Source organism: Eurosta solidaginis, chromosome 1, assembly GCF_040869045.1.
Source record: "Eurosta solidaginis isolate ZX-2024a chromosome 1, ASM4086904v1, whole genome shotgun sequence".
NCBI lineage: Eukaryota > Metazoa > Arthropoda > Insecta > Diptera > Tephritidae > Eurosta > Eurosta solidaginis.
The window spans coordinates 168,057,626-168,065,285 of record NC_090319.1 but is presented as its reverse complement, the minus strand read 5'-3'; the positions used below and the strand labels follow the sequence as shown (position 1 = coordinate 168,065,285).

At 38.2% G+C, this 7,660-nt stretch overlaps 1 pseudogene; it reads left to right on the top strand.

Moving 5' to 3' along the window:
• Nucleotides 1–5,973: 5,973 nt before the first annotated feature.
• On the top strand, nt 5,974–7,099 carry LOC137238459 (tRNA-dihydrouridine(20a/20b) synthase [NAD(P)+]-like; annotated as a pseudogene).
• Nucleotides 7,100–7,660: the final 561 nt, after the last annotated feature.

Here is a 7,660-nt window from a genome sequence, read left to right as displayed (position 1 = left end):
TCGCAAATTGGAAGGAAATCAAGCAGTCTTACCGTCAGAGGGAATGTGGATGGTAAAGAACGTGTACTGACTGTAGACGGGCGCATCTCATTCCTTGATCCGATCTGACTTGGTCAACAGGAGAATAAAACCGTTACCTGGATCAAAGTTGCGTACGGTCACTGGCGAGTATAACCAAGTTCAGGGAGAAGTGATATGTGAAGTCTTGATTGGAAAGGTCACGGTTCTACACAAATTCGTTGTGGCGAAGATCGTTGAAGAAGTCATATTGGGAGTGGACTTATTGGTTGACCATGACATCAAGATCGATATGCAGAGAAGGGTTATGCGTTATGAGAACCAGGATATACCACTTAACTTCAGTTTGCGGAAAGGATTCAGTAGTAATCGAGTACTGGTGGAGAAGGCTCGACAAAAACCACGGAAGTCAAAGGCAAAGGTTAATAGGTCGAATGGGCCAAATAAAGCAAAACCAAAAGTACCTGCGAGAGAAACACTAGCATTGACAAAACCTAAAAGACGCAGGAAAACGAAGCAACGAATTTCCGAGAAAGAACGCGAGGGTAGTTTCAAGCCGGAGCGCACTACTGTTGTGAAATGTGGGAACGATACTGATTATGCGAAGCCAATCCGTCAAGCGCAAGCTCTACGAAGTAGTTCATTGGCCAAGCAACAGAGTGCGAGGGAACGATCCAGGATAATGAATAGTAAGATGAAACACAGGTACGACAAGGAAAATAGTTTGGAAGGTTTGCGGGAGGGAGATTTGGTACTGCTATACAACCCTCACCCGCGGAAAGGTGTTTCATCCAAATATCGGTGCAGTTGGGAAGGCCCGTACACAGTTGTGAAGACGATCAGTGATTTCGTCTACCGCATACAAGCAATTGGGAAATCACGAAATAGAAGAGTGGTACATTTGGTGATGCTAGCAGCGTTTAGATCAGGAGATTTGTCTGATCGGGACGATCAGACTTAGGTGGAGGGCAGTGTAACGAATGTTAGCAGCACTACGCGATGCTATCGTCTCTAAGCCGATGCTAAGCAGTGACGTGAATTCACATCCATAGATCAATCATTTTGTATCTACATAAACAAAACAATAATTGCGTCTACACATATGTACCATGTACGTATACGAGCAACGGAGAGACAATGCACAAACACATGAATATATCTGAGATACTCCTGAAAGTATGGAATGAGAAAAACTATAAAAATCATGCAATTGTAGTTACAGCTGAGAAGTTTGAGAGCTGCTGGACTAGTAGATTCTGGAAGCGCCTAGAAGATGCGAACGTTGAAATCCGAGAGTATAAAAGGCGGCAATTGTAGAGGCGGTGGAATTCAGTTTGATTTGAGATTTCGATTAAGACGCTATCTAGCGAGCAAGAGCAGTATTATTTTGAATAGTAGAGTTTCATTTGAGCTATCAATCAGATTGGTTATTAAGCAAGCTATTCGTTGCACAGTTTGAGCGTTATTGTGAAGTACTTTAATAAAGGCCATTTTGCATTATTACATATTGGAGTTATTTATTCAACACTTTAGTGATTCGAACTTAGCAAAAGGGCAAATAAGAGGATTTGCAAGTAAATTCGTTACAATATTCTCCTGAAAGTATACACGCATGTGCATATTTTACTACACTCATTATATAAAATAATGTGGGATCGAAAACGCCGGCTTTTCTAATTGCCCAGACAATATGTAAAAAAATGTTGGATTCATAGGTTGGCATCCAAAAACTTTCATTTAGCAGCGATTCTTTATGGTTTTGTCCTTAAGTCTAGCCAGTTTTGTTATATCCAAAATAAATATATCCACTATTTTGGATAACGTTATGGCGTTGCACTGATTATTTTGTACATACAAGTACATTGCTGGATGTAACGGTATATCGTAAGCGCTACGCTAACAACTAAAATAAATTTAAGAAAAATTATTTTAAAGAAAAATCAGTACACAAGTATTTAATTCATTCTAAACCATTTTATTGATTTTGCTTTTTTCTAAAAATTATAAAGTTTAGTTTCAATTCGATGTTTATTGAAGTGCTGTGGGATACACAATATTTTTTGTTTATCCATCTGGTGCGTAGACGAATAAATCAGAAGGTTTTCCGACACGTGAGCAAGCCACATAGAGTTGTCCATGTGAGAAGCATGGATTCTGCAAATTTAATCCACACACTTGTAAGGATTGTCCTTGTGCTTTGTTAATAGTCATTCCGAAAGCGAGTCGCACCGGGAAGTGTACAGGTTTGAATTTGAATGGCATATCTGTCAGGATCATTGGGATACGTGGCAACAGTACGTCTTCACCTTTGAATTTTCCAGTCAAAATTGTTGCCTCGATAGCATTGTTCATCATTTTCTTGACTTAGAGTCTGGTGCCGTTGCAAGAATGATGGGTACACTAATTTTCAATGTTGGAACGTGCGGTGGCATGCCTGGCAAATCAAGTGAATTCAAGAATTCAGTTGGAAAGTTGACAACTTCGTCTTGATTCACCACAGTATCGATGGACTTATATGTTGTCGTTTCACTGGGTATTCCATGCTGAATGGTGAAGTTGATAGTATTAACATCTATGTTTTTGGCTGCTAATATAGCACGCGTACTGAGCCACTGATGGTTTTTGTAGTCTTGTGCAATGTTTGGGAAAACTTTTTGCACCAATTCGCCGATGCTTTCTGTGATCTTACAGAAGTTTGCTGGCAGGGTGATACATTGCGTAGATGCATCAATTACCATTCGCCCATTTCCAATATCCATTAATTGTTTTGCAAATTTTCCAGCCGATGCATCCCGTTGCAGTTGTACACGCATGTTAGTTTTCAAAGTCAATTTCTGTAAATGACGCCATAGAAGTGATGATTTAAGACATGTATTAAGTTCATCAGCGGGTGTTGAACGTGGTATAATGGGCAGTGTTTGTCGAAAATCCCCAGACAGTAAAATGAGTGCGCCACCAAAGATCCGTCTGTTTCCTCTCAAATCTCGCAGTGTACGATCAAGCGCTTCTACTGCTTTCCTGTGAGACATTGTACATTCATCCCATATGATAATTTGACACGTTTGGAGTACTTTTCCCATTCCAGGGCTTTTGCTGATGTTGCATGTTAGTGCCTCAGTATTTTGCAAATTCAACGGCAGTTTCAATGCTGAATGCGCTGTTCGGCCACCATGCAAAAGAGTTGCCGCAATCCCAGATGATGCAATAGCCAGTGCAATATTATTTTGTGATCGTATGGTTGCCAAAATTAGTGAAAGAAGAAAGGTCTTGCTTGTACCACCGGGCGCAACTATGAAAAACAGTCCACCGCTTTGTTCTGTGATTGCACGCAAAATTCTGTCATATGCAATGCGTTGATCTGGAATCAACTTCGGAAGATTTGTCTTAACGAATGTCCCCAGTTCGTCAAAATCTTAGTGTGTTTCTCATTGCAAATCACGATCGAAAACGTTGTTTGCAGGTCGGTTTGAAGCAGGCTTTCCCAGTTGCACCAGTGCCTTGTTAGCGAGTGTGAAACATATGTCTTCAACCAAAATCAATGCCTCATTATACACGTTTTGTGTGAATTGAATGTCCGGATTTAGATTCTTAGCGCGCAAACGATGTAGAATATCATCGCTCATGTTGTCCTTGTATTTTTCCCAAAGATCTTTTGGATTAGATGGGAAGCAGGTTGTCAATATTATGGCAAATAGCGTACGTATTTGCTGTGGTCGAGTAGTATGCGTTGCATCATCTAGTGCAGTGTCCCAATGTGCATCATTCTCAAGAAGATTTAGTTCCTGGCAAGCTTGGCGCAAAGCTGACCGTTGACCGTTCTTAAATCTTGGAAGGATATTGGTCCACGTATATTGATCAACAGCAATCTTAGATAGAAACATTCTGTATTGATCGGATGAACAGTGTACAGACGACCCAAGGCATCACTGGAATATAAATTGGGATGTCCTTCAACTGCTTTACCTTGTTCATAATTTGCCACTAAAACCATTGTTTACTATCTAGTTTGGCAGCTTAAATAGAGGTTATGTGCGAATAGAGTGGAAGGCAGTGGACTAGGCAGCCGAATGTCATATAATGAAGGAATGGTGTTCGGAGTTTTTTCAAAGTTAAAAGAAAAAATGTTAAAAGCTTTAATATAAATAAAACTATTGTTTGAATAACAACAAAAACGCCTTATATATTCTATATACATAAGTTCGTAAGGATTATCTCACTTTAAAAATTTAGTTAAATAATCTAAAGTTTGTTTTTGAAATTGAGTCGAGAACTGTGCGTGTGAATGTGCGAATTTTCACCGATCAGCTGTTAGTTGCGCTACTTGGTAAAATGTACAATGACTAAAACGCTCTTTTACTTGGTGCTTGGTAGTTCCACAGTGATCCCGTGAACCTTTTTCCCTATTCGCGACATGTCAATTTTGTCACCAACATTTTCGTCGTTACAAAATAAATCTATGCTAATATCCATTTTGCTATTAATTAAAAAATCACTTCCAAATGCTTAAATTTTAGCCACAAATTGATTAGCTGTTCATTTCATTTATCTGTCAAATAATCACTCATTTAGGTTGACAACAGCAATTCAACTTTAACTGAAATAAGTTTTAATTCGTAATATCAAATAAGAGTTGAGTTGTCTGAAAGTTGAGTTGTTTTGATTACAACACAACTAAGTTGAGTTATAAACCGTAATAGAGGCACATGATGTGCCCGCTTTTAATTGAATGATCTTGCATGTCTTCTGGAAAAAATAAATTCGTCGACGGTTCAGATATTTAGTGTTGTACAAGATTTGGTAAATATATCTTAGTTTTTGCTCAAGTTATGTTGTTATTGGGATGTACGTTGTTGATCTTAAACCTGTAGACCATCGGCACTTGTTAAGTATCGATACCTTACTCAGTACTTGTTAAAAAAACTCGAGTATCTTTTGGAAAGTATAACTTAGTACCAGTGGCGTAGTAAGGTTTCCTTGCGCCCGGGGAGTATATTTTTTTGGCGCCCGCTCCCCTCTATTACCAAAACAATATAATATATATTCAAAAATTTATAAACCAATAAAGTCGTTGGTTGAAGCATGTATTAAGGTAAAACCGGTGAGTCAAATGACGTTTAAAAATTTTTTAATTCTCGGGGCTCTCCTATTTTGTTCTTTTATTTTGGTTTTGTTTTCATTACAAAAAATTTACATAAACAAACATTACATTATTATCTTATTTTATTAAATATTTTTACGTTAAGCTCAAATTTTTTATGAGAACCCCCCAATCCTAAATCGTTGGAGTGTAATCATTTTGGTGGGAAAATCATCATACCTCTGCCACCCTCGCCCTGAAATATAGGAAACATTGCCCTCGTTGCTGAAGGACAACGTCGGTAGCTTGATTCCCCGGTCGGTTGAAGGGCTTAGTGGAGGAACTTAAACCCCTATTACGGTTTACAACTCTATTTCAGTTGAAATTTTGCAATTTGGTATTACGGATTACAACTCAACTTGTCAAAAACAATGTCGGTTGAAGTTGCCTAGTCTAACAGCTTTTTGTAACATTACCAGGGGTGGGCATAAACTTAGCACCTGCTAGGCGACAATATACGTATACAACGAGCGAAAGAAAAAAAAAAACTTCGTCACAATCAACGACCAAACACATTTAGTTTGATTTCTACGTCCGTTCAGTAATAGCTCCGTCACATAAGCAGTTTTTCATATAAATGAGTTTAACACAAGCTTATGCATTATGAGTAGATTGTACGTATTTTTATGGGGAACGGTAGAATGAGCGACACTGGCGCCATCTGATATTGAAAAGTAGCCAACTCTCGAATTTTGTTGCCAACAAATCATAAGAAGAAGAATTCATTTGTTTACAAGCTGAGCGTCGAAATAAAGAGCATAACCAAAAATGGAAAGTGTAAATAAATGTAATTATCTGCGAATTTAACATGCAATAACATGACTGCATTAAATCTCGAATTACAACCTGAACAAAGGCCACATATAGATATTTTCAATGTTTTGAACACTGAAAAGAACACATCACATGGATTTACAAAGTCAGCGGCTCAATGGTGCGATATAGCAAATTGGCATTCAGGCGACTTCTTCGATAACATGGTCAGAAATTGGCATTGACACCAATGATCATTGCTGATTCATTTATAAATAGTAAAAAGGCGCGTGAAAATGAATTTACCACAAGTTTAGAGGACATTCCTTGTATATCACAATTCGCTGCGTGCGATGCGAATGAATTCTGCTTAGCAACCCAGTTAATATATCCATATGTTGATGGCATGGATTTGAATTGTGGCTCTCCACAATCAAGGGCAGGTTCTAAAATATACTAACTACAAGGCGTGTGCTACCAAACAACTTTAGCATATCGGTAAAATTACGCTGACTAAATGGCAGTGGAGAGCAATCAGTACGATCTACAGTGGTACTGGCACGTCAACTAGAAAAATGTGGTGCCACATTTTTTACATTACATGGACGAAACATGTGGCAGAAGGTTTCAGATCCTCTTAATATTAATGCTATGTCTGAAGTAAAGAAATCCATCCAAAAACCACTTATTGTTAATGGAAATGTTCGCACCTGGCAAGACGCTAAACATTTGCATGCACAAACACAGGCTGATGGTGTAATGGCAGCACGAGGTGTACTTTGAAATCCTACACACTGCGGGAAAGTCGAAACATCGATGCAATGTGTGCAGGAACGGTTGGATATTGCCACACGTGCTGGTGATCATATACATATTCAATGGCAGCACGATCTTACATTTATGTGGAGCAGTCATATGACGAGGAAGCTGGGCTTGGAGTTCAACAATTTTACAAGCAAGCAAAAAATATTTGAATTTTTTGAGGAACGTTATGGCTTAAAGCCCTACATAGAATCGTATTGTAGTCCCTTGGAATATACTAAGTGTATATATCCTCAACCAAAATATGACGGGGTGCAAGCTAATAAATCATCAGATGCACTCACTTGGAATGAGAATTTGGATGGTAAATTTTTCAATCAATTCAACGATAAGGTGTCGGCACCTATCGACGAAAATGATTTGAATTAGAAGGCAGCTTTTTCACACTACTGGACTGATAATTACTTAATAAATTGGGCGAATAAAAATATGTATAAGAGAGGTGCCAAACTTATGTAAATAATAAATATCGAGTAAAGTGAAGTTTTTTACAGAACCTGTCTTAAATTTAGCCTCAGAAAGGTAATTACGTAAATTTTACGTGTATGTCGCCTAAAAAGTCACGTTACGTTTTACCGTTATGCCCAACTATGTGAGCGCTGGGCAGTGCTTGCTGTGTTTTAGTGTTACATAAACATGTGAATAATTAGTCAGTTATCAGTTCGCGGTTTGCTGTAATCTGTGTTACAAAAGGTGTGCACGTAAATTTTACGTAGTTTTACTAATAACTGGTAAAATTTTGAACGTAAGTTTGACGTGGTCTTGCTAATAATGTCTAAATATTTGTGGATGAAATTTAAGTTCCGTGTGAATTTGAGTTGAAATTAAAAGAAAAAATGGAAAACTTAAGTCGCTGTCTTGCGGATACAGAAATAGAGGCTCTTCTGAACAATCTTGACAGCGATGAAAGTTTTACTGATGACATAATTC